Source organism: Oryzias latipes, chromosome 4, assembly GCF_053564925.1.
Source record: "Oryzias latipes strain Hd-rR chromosome 4, Olatipes_Hd-rR_3.1".
In the NCBI taxonomy this organism is placed as follows: Eukaryota; Metazoa; Chordata; class Actinopteri; order Beloniformes; family Adrianichthyidae; genus Oryzias; species Oryzias latipes.
Window position 1 is genome coordinate 7,227,618 of NC_136240.1, and position 26,293 is coordinate 7,253,910.

The following is a 26,293-nucleotide window of genomic DNA, read 5'->3' on the forward strand; positions in this document are numbered from 1 at the left end:
GCTTCTATTGGGTACTGTCCATGTTCCACCATTCAAGTTGCACCATAATGTGGTTGACCCCAGATTTCAGTTGCCTGATTTCTCCATCCAGCTCAGACATTCTGAGCTGCAAGGGGGCTGGCCTGCAGAAGTGCTTTAGAGCTAATTCAATAAAGTAGTTGAACACATTTCTTTAAATCTATGACACAAATTTTGTTCCACTCAATTAACAGCTTCAAGACAAACCACGACGTGCACCAAACTGCAAACAAAGACAGATAACAGTGGACATGATAAAATAACATGATACAGTACGGCTCTGTCCTAGGTGTGTGACATTTGTTGTTCGCATTTGACCCGTTGCCTGGGGGAGCGGTGAGCTCCAGACGCAGCCACGCTCGGGAACCATTTGGTGGTTTAACCCCCCAATCCAACCCCTTAATGCTGAGTGGGAGGCAGGGAGTCTTTGGTATGATCTCGACCATGGGTTTGAACTTATGAACTTACGAGTCCTCTCTCAGGGCAGACACTCTACCACAAGACCACTCAGCTGTTTAGCATTTGTTCCTCCCTCTCAATAATTTGACGACTCACTATTCGAATGCAATGTTTCTTTAGCTACGTGGTGAATACTTGAGACTCCAGGGAGAAGTTACAGTCCAGAACCCTGTCTGTTTTCTGATTGGCTGTCTGGTTGTTTGGTTTTTAACTAAAACTGATGACGCATTAAATGGATCACATTATAAACAGATGAGTCGCACATAACGAAGAAATATTCCAAAAAAGAAAGGAGCTGAAAGACCTAAGTTGACTTAGGTCTGATTTGGGAGAAAGACCATCCTCATACCTGATGTCCAAGAAGAAACACTTTTACCAGAAAAGATTCAATGTTGAAACTGGCCGAGAAATTGAAGCTGATTAAAAAGATTGTTCTCATTTATTCAGGTTCTGGGGTCTCATGAAGAGAAGTATCAATCGGGAAGCCAACAGAACAGTTAGCTTTCCAATTAACGCACAGCTGGATAGCATATTAAGCTGTCTGAGGGTGAAAGCATTGTGTTTGCCCGTGTCTGTGGCGAGGTCATCCTTGGCTGAAAGTTTCCCCTGGGGCTGTCATCTGTTGTGCAGTCATCTCCGCAGTTTAGTAAAACACAGTTCTCAATCTGTTCACTTGTTTAATGAGGCACAGTGTAAAACAAAACATGTTTCGTGCCCATCTTTGTATTTTCTTCCCTCTCTTTAAATGAATGCTAATTTCTGCCATTCTGATGGCCTTACAACCTGCCACAGTTTGACTCTTGAAATGAAAAAAAAAAACAAATCAATACCCTTGTGTATGTGGACTTCTGACTATACTGCTCAATGCTCAGTGCTATGGGAAATGAAGCATATCTTACTTTGGCCAACAGTTCTCAGGAGAATACAAAATGCCCAGGGCATTGTTTAGCTTAGAAAATCCTCAACAAGAGCTTTTGCAGGGTTCTGTTGGTCCCTTCAAAGATGAAATTGATGCTGTGTTTGAGAGAAGGCCTTGACAGTGCCCCAGACAGCCAATCCCCTGTGACAAAGCCCACTTAGAATTTACTTTTCAGAAGATGTGTTTACTAAGGGTAACACTTCATGTGCTAAAATATTGATAAAGAACATTTGACAAGCTTGAAAAGTCGTGGTAAAGTCGGCCCCATACCAGGAGGTCAGATCACACCAATACACATTGTTTTGTTTTTAATAGCATGGATCAATACAACAAATTGTTATTTATTACAAATAGACAACTTTAACATTGTTCCACACAGAATGGCCTTCAAGTAAGTTACATTCTCTTTTAGCTAGTTTGTGTTTTTCAATTTGAAAATGTTATTAAAAACCTCCTCTGATCCAAAGAGTATTTATCTCTCTGTATGACTCTTACATAAACTGAATTGAGCTAAATGGTATTTTTCTCAGTCTGTAATTCTTCAAGCTGCAGTTTGAAAATGATCCTTAAGTCCCACTCCAATCATCCTTTGATCTATTTTAAGTGTATCCTGTGGTCTTTTAATTGGGATTGTGCCATTTTAGGCAAAAACCCAAAATCCTCTGTTGTTTTCTAGGTTGGACATAGTTTCTGCAGAGCGGCTAAAATTCATTCAAATGTTTGCCTCTGAATTGTGGGCGGGTCTGTTGGCATGGAGCAACCCCACCCCTCCTTTCCTCCCCCGTTGTTGAGAGCTTTTTAAATGGCTTTTTTTTTTGTCTGATCCTGATTCACAATTTGAATAAAGAAATACTCAGAAATCTTAAAATGAATTTTCTTCATGTTTGTCTTCCATCATCAGAAAACACCACAATTACTGTATGTTGCAATCACAAAACACAAATTTTCATTGGAGTGGGTCTTTCATTATAGGGAAGGTAACTATTAGTCCTTAAAGAGTTTCTTGCTCTTTACCATTATGGCGTTCAATGTCTAAGCCACCAAGAAGATCACTTACAGCACCACCTTAACCCTTGTGCTATCCTAGGCACTTTAACATTGGAAGTTGGGTCATCTAGACCCACTAGACAGTGCTCTGAACCTTTTTTCTTCAATGATTTGTGATCTTCACTGGTGTCCATGGATAACATGAAATCTTTCCACCTTTATCCACCTTTGTCATGGTAGGGAGAACACGTCAATGGAAAGGTGGGGTCATCTAAGATAGCACAAGGGTTAGATTATCACTGAAGTTTTGAACATATGGATGAGCTTTAGAATTCCCATATTTGGACACTTTGGATAAATAATATCTGAAAATACAGCTCTTCCACTAAAACATTGCAGTGGAAGGGTAAAGCTGTGGATTTCCTTTGTTCTTCAGGTCAAAGAAATGCTCCCAGTCTAGTTTTGGGTCTTCAGCTAGTTAGTCCCCAAACATTTCCAAAATTAGGATCCCAGCTTGTTGTTTTTCATTGCATTTGCACTAAGAAAGTCCCTTGGACTGGGTTTTATCTGGCTATGTTTTCTGTCACACATGGGGCTCTCAAGAGAGGACCAATGACAGAAGTGGACCAAACACTGGTAAAATCATGCAGTTTCAACAGTATCTCGTCATTTAGCTTAAGATTTTTTTTACCCATTTTTTCAATTCACAGTAACCACATGTGGCCACAATCCAGTGTCAATCCTTAGTATAAGGTTGGTATCAGATAGGGCATTCAACATAAACTCAAAGCCAAATCAATCATGTGAATCTCAAACAGAGCTTTCTTACTGGATCAGTTGTTGCTCAAAAAAACATCAAACATCACTAGTGATGTTGACCTGCAGGGTTGTGGTGGAAATCGGACTTCTAATGGTGGAAGAAACAGACGAAGAAGGCAAAGAGAAGAAATTACTTATATTAGGAACTTTGAAAGAAAACTAAATAGTTGGTTGACATGATGGAGAGAAGGTGGAGATCCTGTGTGTTAGGAGACCACATGGAGAGGAGCAAGATTTATCGATTTGGAGCAAGTTCAAGCTGTTTTATCGTGTGTGGATGGAAAGTGGAACAGAGGAGAATTGATACTGAAGGAGGAGTTTGCTAAAAACAATCTGGAGATGAAGGCCTTGTGCCACCAGACAAACTACTTCCATCTTCCATCTTAATTTTAAAAAAAAATCTTTTCTAGCTGCCACAGCCTCCTGCCCAACCTCAAAGCTCAAAGCAGCACTGCTCAAGCATTGAGATAAGATTAAAGATAAATAATTCTCTCCATGAACAAAAGCCTGAAATAGATTTACATCAGAGTGAAAGTCTAAAAGACAAACTATTTCCAAGTTCATCTGAAGCTGTTTTCGCATACAGTTGAAGTACAAACATAGTAACATGGTTGTATTGATGGCTGTGCTGGTGACATACATGGCCTGTGGCTAGGTCAACAGCAGTGAGTGCCTCATTTGAATCCCTCCACAGGGGCCCTCGGACACATGCCTCCACCCCTCCAGCCATTCTGCAGTGATGAAGTGCAGCCCCCCGCCTCCCTTTGTCCGCTGGCCTTGAGGATCAGGAAGGTGTTACAGCAGCTGTCAGACAGGGTGAGCTGTATTGACTTAGAGAGCTTGACCCAGCGCATCTCTGATGGCTCTACCTTTTCACCCTGACCCCTGAACTCCTGGAGCCGCTGCGTCACTTGAGCAGCACCTTTACGGTGGAGCTGGAAACCCACTCAGCCTTCCTACAGGTGTTGATCTCTGTCCACATGCACTACATCACAAAAGGAAAAATGAGAAATGAAACAGAAAAGTAATGAGCCAGGCTTTAATAATTTAATTACCCAACCTGGTTTGATGAGAGTCTAAGAAGGATGGATCTGCTCTCTATAATCCATCCCTGCAGTAAACCCTCTGCACTCCTCCTGCTGCCTGGAAATCCCAGGAGATCCACAACAATGAGTCAAAATGTCATAGACTTTGGGATTGTGATCTGTTACCAACATGTAACTACCGTCCCCCTACAAGTGATTGTGTAAAACTACAACTTGAGATCCACTTTTCTTTTTTAGCTATGAACCAAAGACAGAAAAGTAACAACAAATATATTTATTACAACTCCCCATGGTAATTGGCTGATAGCTTTAACACAGCTCCATCCTTTGACCACAGCACATAAAGTCCACATCTGAACAGGATTGGAATATTGAACCTTTTGCAGTTTGGGCTTCTCATCCAATGCGTCCAGAGCATTGACTGTATACAGAGAACTGGACTGAGCAACTCCTTCCCCATCGCATTACAAACAGGAAGTACCCGCTGGCTCCAAAAAGGCCAAGTCCCATTGATTACCGTAATTTCCGTACTATAAACCGCTACTTTTGTCCTGCGCTTACAGCCCCGCAGCTTATTTAGTGATGCGGCTTATTTATGGATTTATATGGCAGCCGCCTTGAACGTACTTTCAGTTTCATAGCATGGGTTGAATGCATACTCAACTCCAAGCAACAACTCATGTATTTTTGAACACATCTTTAAGCATGCCAGTATGGTGTCAAAATAGAGCCTAAAGTATTGCGCATCAAAACAGTAAAACCGCGCATCAAAACCCCAAATCTGCGAATCAAAATGCATAAATTGAGAACCAAAACCCACAATTTGCAACCAAAAGCCTTTCCCCAAAGCACAATCCTATTTCTCAGCTGCCGATTTGTTTTCTCGCCATTCTGAAATCCTGTTTTTGAGTTGCAGTTTTATTTTGAAACTGTCTTTTTGAGTTGCGCTTTTATTTTTTGAGTTGCGCTTTTATTTTTTGCGGTTTTGATTCTAAAACCTGTCGACACGTAAAAACAGCGACATGTCAGTCAAGGGGAGGGGAGGCGGGACATCCCTGATATCCAGAAGCTCATTGGCTACCGAATAAGACCGAGTCTTACGTCAACAGACCAGTTTAGAATGTGCCGGTAAGTTTCTCATGTTTTTCATATCTTTTACTATATTAAAAGATCAAAATTGTACTTTATTTAACCAGAGGACGCCAGCACATTCAGATGAGGAGCTCCACCAGTAGCTGCTAGTGAAAAAAGATGTTAGAAAGTTAGATGTTGCATGAAAAACTACCACCATTGTTCTCCTGTGTTAGCATGCTAGCTAGCTCAATGCTAGCGGGGTATCCAGCTCTTCTCATGACTTTTGTGGATTAAACAAAGTACATTTTTTACCACAGTGTCAGGATCAGTCATGTCAACCTGGGAATAATTGCCCGTGGATTGTCACTAGGGTTAATCAAATAGTTTTTTAAGAAGTACATTCATCATGTATATATAAGGTTTTTCAATATTTCCTTAGGGATTACACAGATGGATTGAACAACAAAGCAACATATTGCTGCAAGAAAGTGACACCTTTCCTAGTTTGGGATCAAGTTAATCCCTATTTAAAATAAATAAATAAAAGAAACACAATTTTTATTTGAAGTACCAGAGCAAATTTCCCACAGGTGGGATCAATAAAGTTTTTCTGATTCTGAACTGTATTCCAAAATAATTTTCTCAACCTTAAAGATTGCAGGTTAACACAGGAAGTTACCTTTCACAATATGCAGCTACTGAGTAGCAATTAAGGTGTGTGTGTGTGTATATATATATATAAATATATACACACACACACTCATTTTAACTGTCTTAAATACATTTTTCTTTGTGTGCAGGATGCTGTGGACATTGGACGACAGACTAACTTAAACCAGGCAGAGCAGGAAACTGTTGGAGTTGTTGTTCCCTCTGTGGCTTGTCCTCTCTCCTCTCAGACCTGTTCAACCCTTGTGGGACATCAGAAAACCATGGCCAAGACATTAACATTTATGTACTGATCTATGCATGTCATCACAGCAGGATGTAACAAAAACTAACAATGTGAACAGATCTCATCTGCCTTACAAAATACTGCCCCCCTTAAGAAAATAAATGGCTAATAATCACCACTGGTATTTTGTAAAGCTTCATTTTTTAATGTTTGACCATTGAATGTGTTTTGTACAAAAGACTGATGGTTTTGCAAAGATCTTTGAAACACAGAGTCAAGTGCATTAGATTCTGTGAAATTCTGAACCACAATTCAGAGAAATTAAAATAACTGTTTTTAAAACTCCTTAAAAGACTTGAGGTGGAAAAGTCACTGTTTTCGTACAGGCACTAAGAAATGGGAAGCAGACAGTGTGGTCAAAATGGACAACTATTTTAAAGGCTTCTCTTTCAGTTGACAGGAGATGTCTGTGAGCCTGCTGGACAGCCTTTGCATCACACTGGGACGTCTTTGGGGCCTGCATCTGGAAAGAAACAAAAACAGCAAAGTTAATTAACCAAAAAAAGAAGAGAAAAATTAAGATTAAATTTTTTTTCATTACCTTAAAGAAGATGTAGACATCCACGTCGTAGCTGCCTCAGTATTCCTGCCTTTTTTGTTATGGCATGCATAACAACGGCCCTTATAGAAAACAACAGACATACAGCAATAGTCAATTTTAAAACCACCACCCAATTAAATATACTAATAATTCTATTGATGTCTAATACTGGAATAATTTTAAGTGGAATAAAACACGTTTTTGCTGGTCTGCTACAATTTACTCTGCTCTGGTTCACTCGAATACCGGACTTCTGCCAGTCTGCATAGTGCAGACGCATACATTTTGAATAATATGGGACAGCAATATTGTTTCTCTGTTCAATAATTCCCTCTGTCTGTATCCCTGAAAAATATTGAGAAACCTTATAGGTTATAACATATTTGATTAACCCTAGTGACAATTCACGGACAATTATTCCCAGGTTGACATGACCGATCCTGACACTGTGGTAAAAAATGTACTTTGTTTAATCCACAAAAGTCATGAGAAGAGCTGGATACCCCGCTAGCATTGAGCTAGCTAGCATGCTAACACAGGAGAACAATGGTGGTAGTTTTTCATGCAACATCTAACTTTCTAACATCTTTTTTCACTAGCAGCTACTGGTGGAGCTCCTCATCTGAATGTGCTGGCGTCCTCTGGTTAAATAAAGTACAATTTTGATCTTTTAATATAATTGTCCGTGAATTGTCACTAGGGTTAATCAAATATGTTATAACCTATAAGGTTTCTCAATATTTTTCAGGGATACAGACAGAGGGAATTATTGAACAGAGAAACAATATTGCTGTCCCATATTATTCAAAATGTATGCGTCTGCACTATGCAGACTGGCAGAAGTCCGGTATTCGAGTGAACCAGAGCAGAGTAAATTGTAGCAGACCAGCAAAAACGTGTTTTATTCCACTTAAAATTATTCCAGTATTAGACATCAATAGAATTATTAGTATATTTAATTGGGTGGTGGTTTTAAAATTGACTATTGCTGTATGTCTGTTGTTTTCTATAAGGGCCGTTGTTATGCATGCCATAACAAAAAAGGCAGGAATACTGAGGCAGCTACGACGTGGATGTCTACATCTTCTTTAAGGTAATGAAAAAAAATTTAATCTTAATTTTTCTCTTCTTTTTTTGGTTAATTAACTTTGCTGTTTTTGTTTCTTTCCAGATGCAGGCCCCAAAGACGTCCCAGTGTGATGCAAAGGCTGTCCAGCAGGCTCACAGACATCTCCTGTCAACTGAAAGAGAAGCCTTTAAAATAGTTGTCCATTTTGACCACACTGTCTGCTTCCCATTTCTTAGTGCCTGTACGAAAACAGTGACTTTTCCACCTCAAGTCTTTTAAGGAGTTTTAAAAACAGTTATTTTAATTTCTCTGAATTGTGGTTCAGAATTTCACAGAATCTAATGCACTTGACTCTGTGTTTCAAAGATCTTTGCAAAACCATCAGTCTTTTGTACAAAACACATTCAATGGTCAAACATTAAAAAATGAAGCTTTACAAAATACCAGTGGTGATTATTAGCCATTTATTTTCTTAAGGGGGGCAGTATTTTGTAAGGCAGATGAGATCTGTTCACATTGTTAGTTTTTGTTACATCCTGCTGTGATGACATGCATAGATCAGTACATAAATGTTAATGTCTTGGCCATGGTTTTCTGATGTCCCACAAGGGTTGAACAGGTCTGAGAGGAGAGAGGACAAGCCACAGAGGGAACAACAACTCCAACAGTTTCCTGCTCTGCCTGGTTTAAGTAAGTCTGTCGTCCAATGTCCACAGCATCCTGCACACAAAGAAAAATGTATTTAAGACAGTTAAAATGAGTGTGTGTGTGTATATATTTATATATATATATACACACACACACACCTTAATTGCTACTCAGTAGCTGCATATTGTGAAAGGTAACTTCCTGTGTTAACCTGCAATCTTTAAGGTTGAGAAAATTATTTTGGAATACAGTTCAGAATCAGAAAAACTTTATTGATCCCACCTGTGGGAAATTTGCTCTGGTACTTCAAATAAAAATTGTGTTTCTTTTATTTATTTATTTTAAATAGGGATTAACTTGATCCCAAACTAGGAAAGGTGTCACTTTCTTGCAGCAATATGTTGCTTTGTTGTTCAATCCATCTGTGTAATCCCTAAGGAAATATTGAAAAACCTTATATATACATGATGAATGTACTTCTTAAAAAACTATTTGATTAACCCTAGTGACAATCCACGGGCAATTATTCCCAGGTTGACATGACTGATCCTGACACTGTGGTAAAAAATGTACTTTGTTTAATCCACAAAAGTCATGAGAAGAGCTGGATACCCCGCTAGCATTGAGCTAGCTAGCATGCTAACACAGGAGAACAATGGTGGTAGTTTTTCATGCAACATCTAACTTTCTAACATCTTTTTTCACTAGCAGCTACTGGTGGAGCTCCTCATCTGAATGTGCTGGCGTCCTCTGGTTAAATAAAGTACAATTTTGATCTTTTAATATAGTAAAAGATATGAAAAACATGAGAAACTTACCGGCACATTCTAAACTGGTCTGTTGACGTAAGACTCGGTCTTATTCGGTAGCCAATGAGCTTCTGGATATCAGGGATGTCCCGCCTCCCCTCCCCTTGACTGACATGTCGCTGTTTTTACGTGTCGACAGGTTTTAGAATCAAAACCGCAAAAAATAAAAGCGCAACTCAAAAAATAAAAGCGCAACTCAAAAAGACAGTTTCAAAATAAAACTGCAACTCAAAAACAGGATTTCAGAATGGCGAGAAAACAAATCGGCAGCTGAGAAATAGGATTGTGCTTTGGGGAAAGGCTTTTGGTTGCAAATTGTGGGTTTTGGTTCTCAATTTATGCATTTTGATTCGCAGATTTGGGGTTTTGATGCGCGGTTTTACTGTTTTGATGCGCAATACTTTAGGCTCTATTTTGACACCATACACGCCTGTTCGCTCATTATTTTATTTTTAATCTGTGTGGTCAGTGCATTTTTGTGGCAGAACAAAGCCGGAAGTATGGCTAGGTGAAGGCTAACAGGCGCTAACAACATTTAGCCTGGATGAACATGAATCCATGCAGGAAAAGCTGCAATCAGCCTTTATTTTGTCGGGACACGACTGGAAACACAAATTGACGTGATCGTTTTAACGTTTTCTAAGGACTGAGCGGAATTTTACTTTGAAAAGCTCACACCGACCACAGCCGGCCCGTGAGCTGGAGACATGTTCTCCTGCTGCTCGTTCACATTGAGCTGCGGGACCGATGGCAGTCTGAAGACTCCCACACGTAACAACACATCTTCCCTTCATACACAAAACGTACAGTATTAAGTCAGATTGCTCTGCACAGACACGATTCGCTCGGTCCACCGGCGCAATGGGGACGAAGCGCTCCTCCCTGTAGCCGCCCTGGCCAGGGGTGTCGGAGAAAATAGGAAGGGGAGACAAGGAGCGCGTGGGGCGAGCGCGGAGCGCATAGGCATCCACGGAGCAACAGTGTTTGTTGTGGAAGGAAACTTCTGAGGCACGCGCCGCGCTGAGGCGCGCTTTTCAGTCGCCGCTGCTTTATTTTACTGGTGTGTCTTTTTAACCAGCCCTGTTACTATCATAATGCTGCCGCGACACAAGCGGAAGGAGAGCTGTTCCCGTTCGCCCCTCCATCCACTGGTGCTCCTTGCTCATTCTTAAACACGTACAACAGTATGGCGACCCGGGCGTTGGCCCCGCCTTTAGCCCCTAAGACTCATGGGAAATGGGGAATCACAAAGGTAAATATACTCATCATAACTGAGGGATGTAATGTTGATTATATGGTTACTGTTTGTAATTTTATGTATGATACCTCAATTGTCAATAAGTAAAAAATAAAATAAAAACTATAACTGAGGAACTTGTGAACAGAAGTGACATCCATGCTGTTTGGCAGATGTGGTTGAATTCAAGTTCATGAGCTGATGCAAGGCTGTCTCCTCCCACATTTGCACCCAATCTGGGAGTCAGGACTTGCTTTTTCGGGCTGACGGTGTTGTGTAATGCATGCGGCTTGTACACAGACGCGGCTTATGTATGTAAGAAGCAAGCTTAATACATGAAAATGAGTGGGTGCGGCTTGTAATCGGTTGCGCTCTATAACCCGGAATTTACGGTACTATAGAAAAATAAACAGCTATTACTCAGTCGTTCTATTGGTCAGAATAACCATTCTCACTCTGCTACCTTTTCTCAACATGTTCTTGAAAATCCTCTTTTTTGGGGGGGGGGCAGCCCTAATCTTTTGTAGAGTTTGGCAGCCAAATGTCCTAAACTTTTTAAAATATCCAGTTTGGTTCTTGAAGTTATCGCTTTAATGTCACTCAGTAATAGGTAGTTTTGTTTTTTGCGGGAAATTATGTTAACATACAGATGTTCTTTTAAATATTCAAATTTGTTACAAAGTGAAAGTTGTTCAAACTAAAATAGTTCAGAGATAAAACCTCCAGTTGAAACAGATCACTCAGTGTTTCCTTTTTTTACTTCTTTGCTGAGTTTAACTTCAGACGTTCTCTTGTTTTTGGAAACTTTCTTTGTCCTAGAATGGAGTTTGAGTTGAGCAAATCAACACATGAAGCAGATCGAGTGTCCTACCTGGTCTCACTTGAAATGTAACTGAAAATGATTTTCCCATAGACTCAGCTGTCACCTGATGTCAACATCAACCAATATGTAACATGAAAAAAACTGGCCAAAACCAGTTGTGATTTAACGTAATCCACAATAATCCACAACAGATTATTTGTAAATAATCTGCTATTTAAGTATAAGAACAGTCTAAGATTGAATGAGTGTGCTAATGCTGTTTATATGCCACTATCTACTTTCTAAATCTATACTTTTATGGGCACACATTGGATTTGGCAGTTTTTGAGTTAGTGGTATGTTGTTATTTTAGCTTTGCCTCCGCCCACAAGTAAGCGGGATAGGCTCTGGCAGCCCTGTGACCCCGAAAGGGACAAAACCAGTTTAGAAGAAGAATGAATGAAAAAGTAATTTGCCAAAAGCAGACAGAAATAAAAAAAAAAAACATAATCGTGTTTCAGCAACACCATTACATGTTTCCAATAGCTTCACCTAAACTCCCTTTGTATGTAGACTGTGTTCTCATTAATCACAAACATGTTTACCCCAATTTGCTGAAATATCAATACTGTAATCTTTATATCCATAGAACAAAAGTACTTGGGCTCAGAAGTATCAATCTGTCATCAATAATAAGCATAACTTAATTTCTTTCATCATTTATGTTTTCATTAAAAAAAACTAACTGTTGCATAAGTACCTTATTTTTGGTAGTTGGTACAACATCAGCTAATATAAATGTCTGTGAGGAAACAAAAATTACTTTTCCTCAACTTCCTAAATGTGCCCCATTTGCCTGCATACTGTCTTGAGGTTTAAACACAGAGTTTTAGGACTTTTTTCTTATTGATTGTCCACCTTGTCTGTGGACTGTTGGCCTTGAACACAGTTCCTGTTTAAAGCCTCTCTCAGCTTATTAGCTGCTTGATTTTATTGATCGTTTCCTTCAGTCTGGTGGCCAGCAGCTGTGCTGTGGATTACTGCAGAGGAGGAGGCTGTAAAGAGCTGATGTCCTCCTGAGAATACACAGAGCTACTTTGTCCTGTGATGACAAGCTGCAACAACAAAATATGCATATGGCTGAATATGGATAATGTACCATGGAGATGATCAAAAGTCCCACACCCTCGACTCTGTCATGGTCACAGCAATAAACAAAAATAGCTTGTGTAGTTGTGAGGCTCCTCTGCTGACGGCTTTATTGCCTTCCTTTACAAAACTCAAGGGAGACAGAAGCAAAGACAGTTATACAAACACTTTGAAGTGACTGTACGTGGGTAATTTCAGCTGACAAGGAAGAGACAAGGATATCACAGACTTAAACAAAGCATACATGCTAGAAATGTGCCTGTTTTGATGAGGATAATTTGGAGAATGAGGCTGTACTGCGCTCCTCCCACAACAATTCAGAGCTGATGGAGTGCGTGTGTGGACAAGTGCTGCTTCAGGGTCCAATAATTGTATCTCTGATCTGTCAAAACATAGAATTGTTTCGGGTCTGTGCTGAGGCTGATCTGCCACACCTCCTGGTGAAAGGTAGAGTTTAGATCTGCCCTGGCTTGTGATGGCCCTGGGTCCTTTTGGTGCCATGAGCTAATTGTGTATATTATCACACATTTTTGGTCGGCGTCCAGTCCACAGCAGTGAAACAAGCAGGACACCTATCAAAACCATTATTCCCAGGTGTGAAAAGCTGTCACCTTCGCATGTGTCACTTTCGTCTGCCCGCCTTGTCCCACTTGCTGGCCCATTTTGCCTGGGCAGGTGAAATATGTGCCACCTGCCAGCGCTCGCCCGCTTCGGCTGTGCGATTGATGGAACACATCCTGGGAGAAGGTGATGGTAAGTGACAGGGTCTTTACATCATTCTGCGCGAAAAAAGGGGCGATGACCATTAATCAATACTATTTTCACGCAGTGAGCAGAAAAAGACATGGCAAATTCTATTTTGGAAGATTTGCCCTTTACCTCCCTCATGCTGCACTGCACAAGCAGAAAGGCGAGAAGAATCTTCTTCTCTGCACGCTTTTCTCTCTGCATGGGTTACATAATCGTACCATGGCTCAATTAGTTCCATAATGATCGTGTGTTTTGAGCTTCCTTTGGCCAAAACTTCATCTTAGATCTCATCACTGACTAACCTGATAAAAAGTGCAGAGAGCGGCCTGCCACACCCGTTCCCGTTCATTTCCCAGTCAGCTATGCACAGTGTCAGCCCCCCAATGTCTTTTAAAGCATTTACCCACCGTGCTGACAGTGAGTGCCGGGGACACTCGCTCATGCGGGGTGGCAGCTCCCTCTCCGACTCAAAGAAACAGACATCTGTCTATCTTTTAATTTCTCCTAAAATAGAAAAGAGCCTTGCAGCTTCCACTTTTAAAGCTTCAGTTTAGGTCAGTGCAATTCAATCTGTTGATTAATCTTCCAGCGTCGCTGCGAAGATGGCTTCCGCTCCAGCACACCGTTCATTGGAAGGCTTTTTTCATGCTTTATTAAACAGAGAGTCAGTTTGATTAGCGAGGAAATATACTTTCCTTTGAGAGGTATAATGACTAAATCATAGCCGTCAGAGGCTTTTACTTCCTGAAGGGTGATATTCAAAAGACGCACAATACAGCTAGAAGGACTCAGCAGGACTCACACACTGCAGCCTTCATCCTTAACATCTGACTCTCATGCTTTTATTTTAAATGATCTAAAATAAAACAGCTGTCAGTTTTGTGATTTTTTTTTCTTGTTTGGCAGTGAAAGTAAAAAGAAAGGAAGACCCTCCATTAATATCTGTCGTTCCTACGATCAATCAATCCTCCAACCTCAACACTCGACGTTTATGGGTTTTGCTCAGTCAGGTGGCTTGACTGGTTGCTATCGATTCCCACTGCAGCCTCATATGTCAATATCACTTCTTTTGGGATGTGTCACACACACACAAAAAAAAGAGAAAAGATCATCTCCATTGATCAGTGAGGTCGGTGAGCAGGTGGCTCACGTGTTCTGTGCCACTACGAATGGAAACAGTGGTTGGCATGGCGCTCAGAAATGTTACACAGGCAATTCATGGTCGAGTAGGTCACTTGTCAGCCGCCAACAACAGATCCTGAAGATGTATCTTCACTGACCTGTGGCCGCCATAGGAGGAGTGCTGCATGAGCGCACACGGCTGTGCACAGCAGCGCACGTCCAGCTCACGTGGGCTCCACTAAAGGTTGTGCATTTATGCATTTAGTTGTAAACCGGTTGGGAAAAGTAGCATGAAAAGTGTGTTTTTGTGATGAAAGATCATGTGAAAGGTCAGTGCCGATGCTGCTGGTTGGTTTGAGCCTCTTCATGAGTCAAAGTGTGATGTATTCAAAAAAAAAAGATAAATATATAACAGGCTTAAGCTAAGTTTGGCTTTAAAACGTAAAAAAAAATTATCAAACCCGGTGGGGGTGTAATTTGGCCCTCCTTTTTTTGTTAATTTTTTTTTAATGTCATTTTTGTTTCTTCCAATTTTTACTTTTGGGCTGCTGTTAGTTGCTGCTACCTAAAATGAACAAACAAAAATAATTTTGTTTTTTATTTACTTTAAAATCCCTGAAGAAAATTGTTGTTGGGTTTTGCTGGGTTAATGTTTGTAACAAACATGAATGCTGATTAAAAACTTGTTTTTTTAAGATGCTAACGTGTGTTCAAACTCTAAAGGAAATGGAAAAAGTCTGAAATAATTGTTATAGCTGAAGGAGTTTTAAGTTACCAAAAAAGCAGCAGCAACCAGATAAATACTTCAAACGCCTCAACAACTGTTCAAGTCCCAGGATCAATTCAAAACCATCAAAATGGTCACAAACAGGATTGTTGTCAAAAAGCTGAATGTTTTGACTCCACAGTGGTTTAATAGCTGGTAGGAGGCTAAGGACTTTATAATCCATCAAACTTAGAGGAAAACCAGAAGAGGATCTTAAGAGTGAGACAGTTTCTCAAGTTCACACAGTTAATATCTTCTGAACAAAGCATGCATCAGAAATTGTTATAAATATTGCATTTGTCTTTTGAAAAATAGTCAGAGATGGAGAAACATTTTCTGGGAATGAAAGTGTTCATCTTTAAAGGTTAAAGATGGATAAAAATGGTTTTCTTGGTGTTTTTTAATCTGTTTTTGTAGCATTATTCTCATGATGGAGGAAGACAATTATACATTTCAGAGAATTTCTTCAATATCTGCTTTTTACTTCTGCTTAACTGTGTTGCAGCTGGGACACCGACTGAGAGTCAGAGTTGCTTCTGTCTCCTGACACATGGGCAGACAGTACGGGAACCTGCAATCCTTTGATCAGAGGTTGACCCTTGCTCCTCAGCCACCCATATGGCTCTTTTTAAACCAGTTTTTTCCCTTGATGTTTTTATATTTTTAGAAATGCTGTAGGGAAAAGCAAATATTGTACCTGCCCTTTGCAGGACAATAGTTTTTCTTAATCTTTAAAAAAGTCGTCCCAACTTTCTCACCTGCTTTGCTGCACATAAACCTGCGCTGTGCATTGACATTTCCCTCCACCAGCTCTATATCTTCAAGTGATATAAAGTCTATTAAAATAAGCATGGATGAGATACGGAGCTGCAATGTCAGACATCATATCAAAACTTGAATCTCTCTTTGGTAGTTAGAGAGTAAGAAGTTATGAGGGTGGGCAACATGAAATAATCAACATCCCCGCTCTCAGCACAAGCATCATTTCATTGTTGCCTTTCCTGGGTGTTGGCTGAGCTTCTCTGATGAAAAAAAAAGGCAGAGATGGGAGACAAAGAGCCTCCTCTTCCTCCTTCTCATCATCATCATCGTAAACGATGAAAGCTCCCTTCCCTTCCGAGTGTCATTCTCTCCTGAAGAAAATCTTCTCCACATTAGATTGGGCTTTTTGAAGTCACTGTCTGTTCTCTTGTCTCATTATACATAAAAGAATGAGACAGAATTCAAACGAACTGTTTGCCCTGTTACTTTAAGATGTGTAATTTACCCTCACTCTGTGAGACAACTCACAATTACGGTGGGCTGGCTCTCGCTGATCCGTTTAGTGCATTTTCTATAACAAACGCCTATTAATCATTTCAGAGATCAAAGTGATGCTGCAGAAGAGTTTTAAATATTTAAATCTCAACTATTCAAATCTTATATCAGATGAAAGAATTTAACTTTAATTTCATGAGGCGCCAGCATCCTAGATACAGAGACATACACAAAGATGTGCACAAACTCCTATTAAATACTGCAAATTTCTCCATATATTTTCATATCTAAGCAGGCCTCATGCTGGGTGCATCTAGCCGAAGAGCAGCCAACTGCAGACAGAATTGCTTTTTGTGGTCAGTCCTGAGATGTTTTATTGATCACATGGAACCGAAAGCAACTTTTTTCCCTTTTAAAAACCTAAACCAAAACATTAAAACCGCCTCCTAATTCACTTATCCTCCCCAAAATGACTGACAACACAAGACGCCCCAAATAAAAACATATGTTTGAGTTTTAACCACTCTAAGTAACCAAAATAAAAGAAAGAAAAACAATATGCCTAAATTAAAACAATAAAAGTAGAATTCCATTCTTTCTTATATGTGCAGTTGTGTTGTGAAGCATTAAAGTGACATTTCCTGATTTATAGTGCAATTAAAATGAACTTTCTTGTTTCTGAAACCCCTATCTCATTATCATGATTCAAATGTTCCTTAAAAACCTATGGTATATAATCTTGTCCATGTTTTCTGCCCTGCAGTTCATCATCATCCCGCTAGAGGCAGTAGAAGAGTTTTCCTATTTCAAAATGGCTGCTTCCATGAAATCTGAAAAACATGTTTGGCTGAAAAAAATGTCGCTAATTTGTTGTCTATGTTGTTTCTGGTGAGGATAATTCATCTAATTTTCTTTTTTAATAACTAGTTAAAGTGGTGACAGAATACAAAAGAAAAACTATATTAATATATCAACACTTTATAGTACAGTTACTCCATCTTAAAAATGTGTGGATCCAATTTGAGACAGTGATAAGGTGCTTTTCTTCAAGAACCCTCAAAAAATTGAATATTCTTTTGTCAATTCTTTGATGTGGTAGGTTTTATCTGGTTAAAAGCGATTTGTGGTTTGTTCTGTTTCCACAAACTGGACTGGTGGCAGTTTAAGTTTTTCCCCCATAAAATGTTTATGAATAAGATCCAGCAGACAACAGTCTTTGAGGGATGGAGTCAACCGAAGGAACTCCGAAGGAAATCAACCTGATTTTCAAAATAAAACACTGCATGTGGACTTAAGACGTAAATTCCAACATGTTTTGGTGAATGTGGAACGGTCAGCATTGCTTAAGTTCTCTAAGACTGAAAATCAACTCCTTTAAATTTCATGTCAAGATGTTTGATATCTGTACGCTATTGTTTTTAACCAATGTAAAAAAGTTTGCTTACAGGTTACTCCAAAACATCAGTTGTTTACCCATGATCCTCAGTTCGTTTGCCATGTTGGCCATATTGTGTCACCTTGTTAATTTTACTATTTATAAAGACCTGCAGAGCTTCCATGTGTTGGTAACATTCACTGTTCCCAGCAAACAACTTTTACAGGTGAGACCTCTAACATCAAACACATGGAGTAAAAAATGTCCTGCCTGCCCACCAAGAAAGAGTTCTTTGCACGTAGTGGAGGCCGCACAGCATACGCGAAAAACCCAGAGCTATAGAGGTTTGTCCGTAAAACAATGGTTCAAAGTTGAAAAAGGAGAGGTGGACCCAACGACAGTGATAATTCAGTATTTCACAACTGTTAGAAGTTACAAAAAGCCAGAATGAGAAGAACTGTTTGATGGACCACATTGGCTATCAGAGAAAAGCTCAGGTGCAGAGATGGTCTTTTTTTTTTTTTTTTTTTGGCTGGCCTTCAAATGCTTTTTAACTTTTCTCCCTCGCATGAACATATTTAAGCTAAAGTGAGTTTTTTTCTGGGTTTAAATTTTGAACCTGCCTTCTCATTTTTCTCAGTATCAATACTGTTTGTGATACTTTTAAAAGTAGAATTTTCAGGTTTTTGTTTATTTTTTTATATAAATGTTTCAATATGATAAATGAAAGTCACATGTTAACATCTTAGATAAACACATCCCTAAAGTTCAACAGTGGTGTTTCTTTCACCGGGACTTTAAGCAAGAGCATCCCTCACACAGTTAAACCTCTATGGAAAAACAAGTTAAACTTAAGACAATTATAAAACAACATAAAATTGAATGACAAGTACAAAGAAAAAAATAAAATCTGGTCTTAAAATGTCTTTGGTTAATGCAAATTCTGTATAAGAGTCGTGAAATAATATTTGAATTTTTATTCATGTTTTTTTAACATACTTAGGTAAACCTTTACTTGTAAAGCATGTTTGGCTTTCTGTGCTGCCTTGAGGACAAGAAAAGATGTCAAACATTTAAGCAGCGCCTGACTTTATTCCCTGCATGTCCCATCAGGATACCATACAGACACTGGAGTGCTCATATTCCTGTTAAGGGGATCATCTGTTATTTCCAAACTGTGTTTCACTTTTCTCATGAAAAAGATGAAATAAATTAAGATTCCATCTCCTTTCTGTCAGTCCCACCTTCACCTTTGCACGCGTTTCTCTCTGCTGTGGTTGGTAGAGTCGTTGCCCCAGGCCTGATCCCAGCCTCAGGGCACTCAGCTGCTCCCAGACACCAGCAACACTTAACATACAGTAGACTGGATCACAAATATGCAGGAAGCTTTGTTTGTTAACATTTCAAGTGATTTTTATTTAATCAAATCATCAAAAATTCTACAACTGGGGTTGTTTGGACAAACAGTGTAAAAACTGGATAAATTAGCCCAATTAATAAACCTGATGGGATAAACAGCCAATCAAACTCCTCCGTCTGAAGCGGCCAGAGCTCCAGACGTGGACAGCTTGGAGAGGTTCCCTGTAAAAAGAAAATACATAGAAATAAAACAAAAAAAATGCAAAGAATGACACCTCTTTGAAAAAGTGAACAGATGGATGTGTGCCACCAAAAGCTCTTGTTCCAGCAGACTAATGCTACGCCTTTGACTGCAATCAGAGCTTGATGTCACCAGTTCTCCTTCTCTTTTGTGCTTTTTCCTTTTGCAGGGGAAGAAACATTTTCCCTGTGGATTGGAAGGTTTTCATGAGCAGGCAGATGGAGAAAATATTGTTGACATTAAACTGTTCCTCTTTAAGGGAATTGTTGTGACAAGGTGGAGCTCCCATCACTCGAAATAGCAGCTGTGTGCTGTTTACAAAGAGGCCCAGAGCAATGTTTGTTTCCATTGAAACACTGGCAACTTTTTCTGTCGATGTAATGAAGAAGCTCCTGGCATTATCTGTTTGCGCTCACATCTGCTGTCATCATATTGTAATATTTTTGTAGCGACAGCATTTGTGCTTTTACAGCATGACACGACTGCTGTTGTGTTTGAAACAAGTCACGGTACAACAATTAGTGTGTTTAAAAACTCAAATTCAAAAATTAGTCAAAATCTAATTCTCCATTTTCATAACATTAACACAGCATTATTCTCTTAATTCTCTTTCCATTTCAAAATTAGAAAAAAGGAGAGATTCAGAAACTCAGCAAGAATTTTTTAGAAAAACTTAACGGTTGCAAACTGTATGAAGAGGAATAAACTTGTTTTTACTTTTTTTGTTAAAGTGTACAACTGTGGAGGATCTCATCTTTTTTCTGAAACCAAAACTAAAAGACACCAAAGCATAAAGTAAGAAAAACTTTGTTCAACTTAATTTGAAACACTTACACATTTGAAAGTGCAATTACCCATGACAGTTTAAAGTTGTGCTCGGACCAATCTCCCATAAATTCAACATCATTTAAGCAAAGATATAACTTTAATACTTAAGTATTAAAGTATAAAAACAAATGTTCAAGTTTTCAATCTTATTGCGAAAAAAAGATTTGTCTTCTTTTTATTCTAGTTAAAAGACTGACTCCAATCATCTTTTGATCCATTTTAGAGCGTTCCCAGTGGTCTTTCAGTTATGATTATGATGTTTTTAGGCCAAATTAAAAAAACCTGTGTGGTTCTCTAAAACAGTGTTTTTCAACCAGTGTGCCGCGGCACACTAGTGTGCCGTGGGAGATGGCCAAGTGTGCCGTGGGAAATTGCCCTCATTAACTGATCTAAAAACATTTCCCATCTCCAAGATTTCAATTCTCTGTTCATCCAAACAGGCCCTGATAAAACACTGAGGAGTTAGGAATATAAAAGATCGTAAAATACTTTTTCTTTGCGTTTATTTTATTTTATTAAAGACATTTTGATAAGAATGACGATACAGTACCGAGATTCAGCTGCACCTTCGGCTGTATTTTGGAAAAGTCCCGTCCCTTTAACTGTCTCCCCCAATCATTCTTGGGGAGCTTAATCACATGTCATCAGTCTGACCAATCAGAAGTGGTTAAAGTCTTCACTTCCTTGTCCCAATTTAGCACGTAAAGTCGCTCAGTTCTAACAAAAATACCAGCTAAAGCTCGTCTTTAGCGGTGTAGCTTCCCACAGAATCCGGTATCAGACCGTGGAACAAGTGAACAAAACAATGAGGCTCCGAAAACCGATCTTTGGCCGTTTTTTTGCACTACATTCCCATGATGCATTGGGTTGTGAGAGTGACAGCACACAAGGAGATCTGTTGTTAGACGTCTTGAAACCAACGAACACACTTCAAACTGTTTTTAAATCTTCTAACTTAACTTTTATTGCATCTTTTAGAAAAAAAACAGCTGCAGTTTCCAGCTTTTTCTGTAACAATTATCTCAAAAATGCATGTGAGATTGTGGAGGGAGGGGCTGTAGATCAATACAGACTATGAGTTTATCCTTTTTTTTTAATTTTTGGATCCTGGTGTGCCGCGGGATTTTTTTAAGGTTAAAGTGTGCCGTGGCTCAGAAAAGGTTGAAAAACACTGCTCTAAAACATAGTTTCTGCAGAGCAGCAGGAGTTCTTTAAAAATTTACCTCTGAGTTCTGGGCGGGACTTTTTGCGCGGAACAACGCTGTCCGCCCTTCCCATCACCCATAACAGGCCCAGACGTACAGTTTAGATCCAGATTCCAGCTCAGACGAGGAAAACAAAGATGAACATGGATCTAGTCGTCTACAAGTGGATGCATCAGAACGGAGGTGACTGTAGCTGAGAAGGAGTGGAGAAGTCTGTCTTTCAGTTGGTCGATGGTTCTCATCCCAGGATTGGACCAAGACACATCACCCCAGGCCTTCAATTGTAAGAAATTAATAAAACACGGATAATAAAATGATGATAATGTACAATTCTTGTGCTTGTGCTCAAGCTGGCTGACAATAACTGCCAAACATAAACAAAATCTTAAAGAGTTTAAATGGAAAAATTAGACGAAAAACTGGACTAAAGAACTTCAATCCACAAATGAACGCGGCAGACTTTAAAAGACAGATCCGACTAAGTAGGAGGGAAAGTTAAAGTACCACAAAAGATAAAAATAAATCCCCAAAAGTTTTTACTACACATTTTTAACCATCTTTATTGTCTTGGTGGTGTAATCACTTCAAACAGTTTCCATTTTCTGTTACTGAAAAACTTTTGGGGATTCCAGAAGTGTTGAGACGGTAAATCTAGCCCCTGTCTCTCTTCTGCGGAGCAAACTCCGGAGTGTCAGGCTGTACTTTGTGATAAATAATTTGTGTGTGTGAAGTCTTTGGAGCATTGCAGGTTGAGGAAGACGTCGGTTAACAGAACGTGTCATGTTAACAACCCCCGCTCAATGTTAACGGCGCTAACACGAGCGCACATGTAAGCTGACACAGGCTGGACACACGTGGACCTAGTCATGTTCATCACTGCATGCATTAGCAGATACATTGCCGTGTTGAGCAACGGCTCATTCTAACAGCAGTAATGAAAGCAGACTGCTCCCAATCCTAAACCAGTCCTTCTTACGCTGAACACGATAACGCGTCTTGAATTAACAATGTAAATACATCATTAGCACGTTTGAAACCATCCAGTGGAGGGAAAATAACGCGTCTCGTCACACTAATTGAATGAGCAGGTCTGTTAATCATGCATAAATAGTGAGTGTACTCTGAGGAGAAATGTAGGCACTGATTGTCTTTGTTGTCATCTCCTTTAAAGAGAGCTTTATCAGATGAGCCGCTGTCACTTTACCTCAACGCCTGCATCAGCAGCAAACACGGGTCATATGTGGGTTATATAGGTTCCTCGGAAATGACTTGTCTTTTTTTGGTTTGACATGCTGGTGAAGCTTTTGTCGACTGGGATGTTGGGTCTGTTGGGCCTGTGTGAAGTCAAACCTGGTGGTTTGCTCTGCCTGTTGTTGATTATCATCTGACCCAAAATGCAACATCTGGCTCAAAGTCTGGTTCATGCTCGCTGATGTGAAAAGAAATGTTTCCAACATTTTGACCTCGTTTTACCCTCATTTTACTCCAGGGCAAATTTTTGATAATACACGTAAATATGTAACTCAGGAGCAATGAATCAACTAAGCTTTTTCAAGCTCCTTAACCCGGATTCCTTTTTTTCTGCCTTTCCATGTTTTGTTAAAGACCCACTTCTATAGGAATTGGGTTTTTTGGTGTTTTAACACGTTCTTGTGGCTTTTTTCAGATGTTAGAGGACATTATTAAAGAAAATTAAGGGCAAAGTGCATTTCTGAGTATTGCTTGGTAAAGATCATGGTAAATCTTGAGAAAAATGTTGTTTCAAAAAACTTGTATTTGTGACGTAGAAAATTTGCTGGGCGGGCCCGAATCTCCCTGCTCCGCTCCATTCTGATGCATCCATTTGTAGACAAATAGATCCATGTTCATCTTTGTTTCCCTTGTCTGAGATGGCTCCAAATGTGAGATGGATCAAAACTGTAGGGCTGGATAGTTTCAGTATTGCTCGCCGGAGCGCTTCTAGCAACATAGAGGGGGAGGGACGGGTCGGTGTTGCTCCACGCCAATGGTCCCAACTACAACACAGAGGTACATTTTTGATGAACCCCTGCTGCTCTGGAGAAACTATATCCTAGAAATTTTGGCTAAAAACGACATCATCATCATTACAAGACCAGTGGGAACGCTTAGAAAATAGATCAGACGATGATCGGGACTTTAAAGAGAACATCTAAAGACTGTCAGTAAATCTTTAAGAGATTATAAAGGGTACACCTTGATTTTTTTATAAACATGCTGTGTCCGGCTGCCCCCACAGCTCAACTGAGCCCAAAATAGTTAGAGAAATTGCTGTAGTGAGAGTTGGACATAAGTGAGTGAATGTTGAAATTGTTGCCAGAGGCACATTAAGCCATCAGGCAAAGGTAGATGATTGCCTGGGGGCCATGACAAAGAAGAACCCCTGTAAAGATCAATGAAAAGAATTACTTTACTTTTTAATCTTTCATTTGTTATTCAGAATATAATAGCTGGGCTTGCATTATTACTGCTAATTTGTCTTTATTGGACCATAAGGTCACAACAACAGAAGTGTTTCAGTGCTGCCTTAATTGTTGCTTTCAGTCAATGGAGAGTCACATGAATGTGTTGAAGACATGCAATCTCAATTTCTTTTTGTAAAAGCACCAGTCCAAGTAAATTTAAAAAAAAAAACACACAGCAGCTCTGTATACTTTATATCTAAATATATAGGTAAAACATAAATAAAAGCTTTAAAATACTGATTTGTTTTTGTTGCCCCGCCTTTTTCCTCTTCCACATTAAGCGTTTGACTTCCTTTATAATAGTTATTAAAGAAAACAGCTTATTTGGAAAACATAACCACTTTGAATAGACTTATTCATATGTTTTAATAATAAAGGTTATTTTTTATTATTATCCGTCATACATGAGATTGAATCAGTTCCGAGCTCTGACAGATAGCAGACCATTGGATTTTTTTTCACAGATACACACTGTAAAAGAGTTATGGTAAAAACTTAAGAAACTGAAGTGTACTGTTTGTACTTGAAGATTCTTAAATGACCCTCATTTCTATAAACCTTGTACAGTTTACCCAAATTGCAATAATTTTATTCTAACTTAATTCACAGCTGAATTCCCAACCTAACAGGGGGCGTGGAAAGGACAATTTTCTGGAATAAGTTTGTGCCTCCATCGTGTCTTGATAATTTCAAACAAATATGACACAAAAGGTTTACGCTTTTCTTATTTTTAACGGTTTATTAATAACTTGATTAATAATAGTTACCCCTAGAATATTTGTTAACCTTATAGCTAAAAATCTGCAATGATGAGGTCTGTTTGTTGCTTTTAAACTTTGAATAGTTATTATTTTTACTTTGAAAATTGTATATTTTCTAAAAAGTGAAGTACTTTTATTTGTCCTGATGCTGACCACTAGAAAACACTTTAAAAAAAAAAAATTCCCTCAAGAACTGATGACATAGTCTGGGACAAATTGTTGATCCCCCCAAAAAAATGGCTGCAGTTATGATGAAGCCATCATGGCTGCTAATAAAAAAACATCCAATTCTGTAGCATAAAAGGAAGACAAATGTCTTGAGCAGGTATTTTTGGATGTGCTATTCAATATTGAGACGTCTTGATGCTCCAATCTATCCATTCCTTGTCTCTTCTTCTCCAACAGTGAATGTACTTCTTTACTGCAAAACAAAATAAATAAATCAACAAATGTGGCTTTAAGCCTTGGACCCTCAATCATGCACACCTCTTTGGTCCCCTCTCGGCGCCCATGGCATGCCCCGGCGTGCTTTCTCTCTGACTTACAGCAAACAGTGAAGGCCAGGGCCAAAATAATTTGTATCTGTTCAATAAAACATTAAAGAGCATCATGCCATGTCGTGCTCTCTTCCCCCCGCTCTCTCCTTCTCGTCTGCTCTCAAAGGTCTTGTTAATGTTTCAAAACTGCACATAAGACAGACCAGCCAGACGATTAATTTGAAAGATACCCACAGGGTAGCTGCAGGATTTTTTCTTGCTCCTCTTGCTTCTGTAGTGTTAACACCTAGCTTTCTTCAGAAATGAAGAGTGGAGGGGTGGCAGGCCAGGGAAGGGGGTGAGGGTAAAAAGCGTACAAAGTGTACCCTCCAGTTATATAAGTGAGCACTTTTCAAAAACAGCCTTTTGATATGTGGAGTACGGTGAAGCAAAATGGGTTAAATGCTTCAAACCAGCTTTATTTGTCAGAAGTTTGAAGACTCAGTATATCCACACTAATGTGTTGCTTTTTCCAATTTATACCAGTTAAATGCTCTCTTAGATCACTTCATCTGCAGCTCCCATTATTTTTAATTAGATGCAGTAAATATGGATTCACTTTGCTGCAACGTTTTTGAACCACTTATTAGAAATTGTTGGCATTTCAGCGGATTAGACATCATTTAGATTCCAGCCAGCATCAACACTTAAATAAGATTTAGCTCAATAGTGGGTGTTTGAACGGTTCTAAAGTTGTCTTAAAATATTAAAATCTAAAAAGAATGAAACTCCAAAAAGTGGAGTTTTTCAGAAGGAGCGCCCAGGTCAAAGGAGGTCTGGGTAAACAAAATTCCACGGCGGTTTTTGTGTGTTCAACACCTTATTGACTTTCTTCTGATTCTCACTGCACAACTGGTGTACTTCTCAGATCCTCTTTAAACCAAATGCTGAGCTACGAAAACCAGTGCATTCATTTTAGATAAATAGTTTAAGCTCAAGTGAATACATTATTTATTTCTACTCATAAATAATTTCAGCAAAATATCCCAAAGCACTTTTTGCCTCATTGTACATCATTTTCTAAGTATGCTAGATGAGTCCTCATTTATTTTCAACTATCACACCATGTCTCTTGTAA

At 39.3% G+C, this 26,293-nt stretch overlaps 4 long non-coding RNA genes across 4 annotated transcripts; 2 read left to right on the forward strand and 2 right to left on the reverse strand.

The window, feature by feature from the left end:
• Window positions 1–5,239: 5,239 nt before the first annotated feature.
• On the forward strand, window positions 5,240–6,395 carry LOC110013948 (uncharacterized). Its single transcript, XR_013655710.1, has 2 exons — window positions 5,240–5,376; window positions 6,123–6,395. It is a non-coding gene; the product is annotated as an uncharacterized LOC110013948 (long non-coding RNA).
• A 6-nt stretch (window positions 6,396–6,401) lies between these two features.
• Window positions 6,402–7,404, reverse strand: LOC111947341 (uncharacterized). The gene is made up of 2 exons (XR_002873148.2): window positions 6,819–7,404; window positions 6,402–6,740 (listed from the first exon to the last, which is right to left on the reverse strand). It is a non-coding gene; the product is annotated as an uncharacterized LOC111947341 (long non-coding RNA).
• A 104-nt stretch (window positions 7,405–7,508) lies between these two features.
• Window positions 7,509–8,328, forward strand: LOC110013949 (uncharacterized). Its single transcript, XR_002873150.2, has 2 exons — window positions 7,509–7,911; window positions 7,990–8,328. It is a non-coding gene; the product is annotated as an uncharacterized LOC110013949 (long non-coding RNA).
• A 6-nt stretch (window positions 8,329–8,334) lies between these two features.
• LOC144992007 (uncharacterized) lies at window positions 8,335–9,766 on the reverse strand. The gene is made up of 2 exons (XR_013655711.1): window positions 8,694–9,766; window positions 8,335–8,607 (listed from the first exon to the last, which is right to left on the reverse strand). It is a non-coding gene; the product is annotated as an uncharacterized LOC144992007 (long non-coding RNA).
• Between the last annotated feature and the right edge of the window lie 16,527 nt (window positions 9,767–26,293).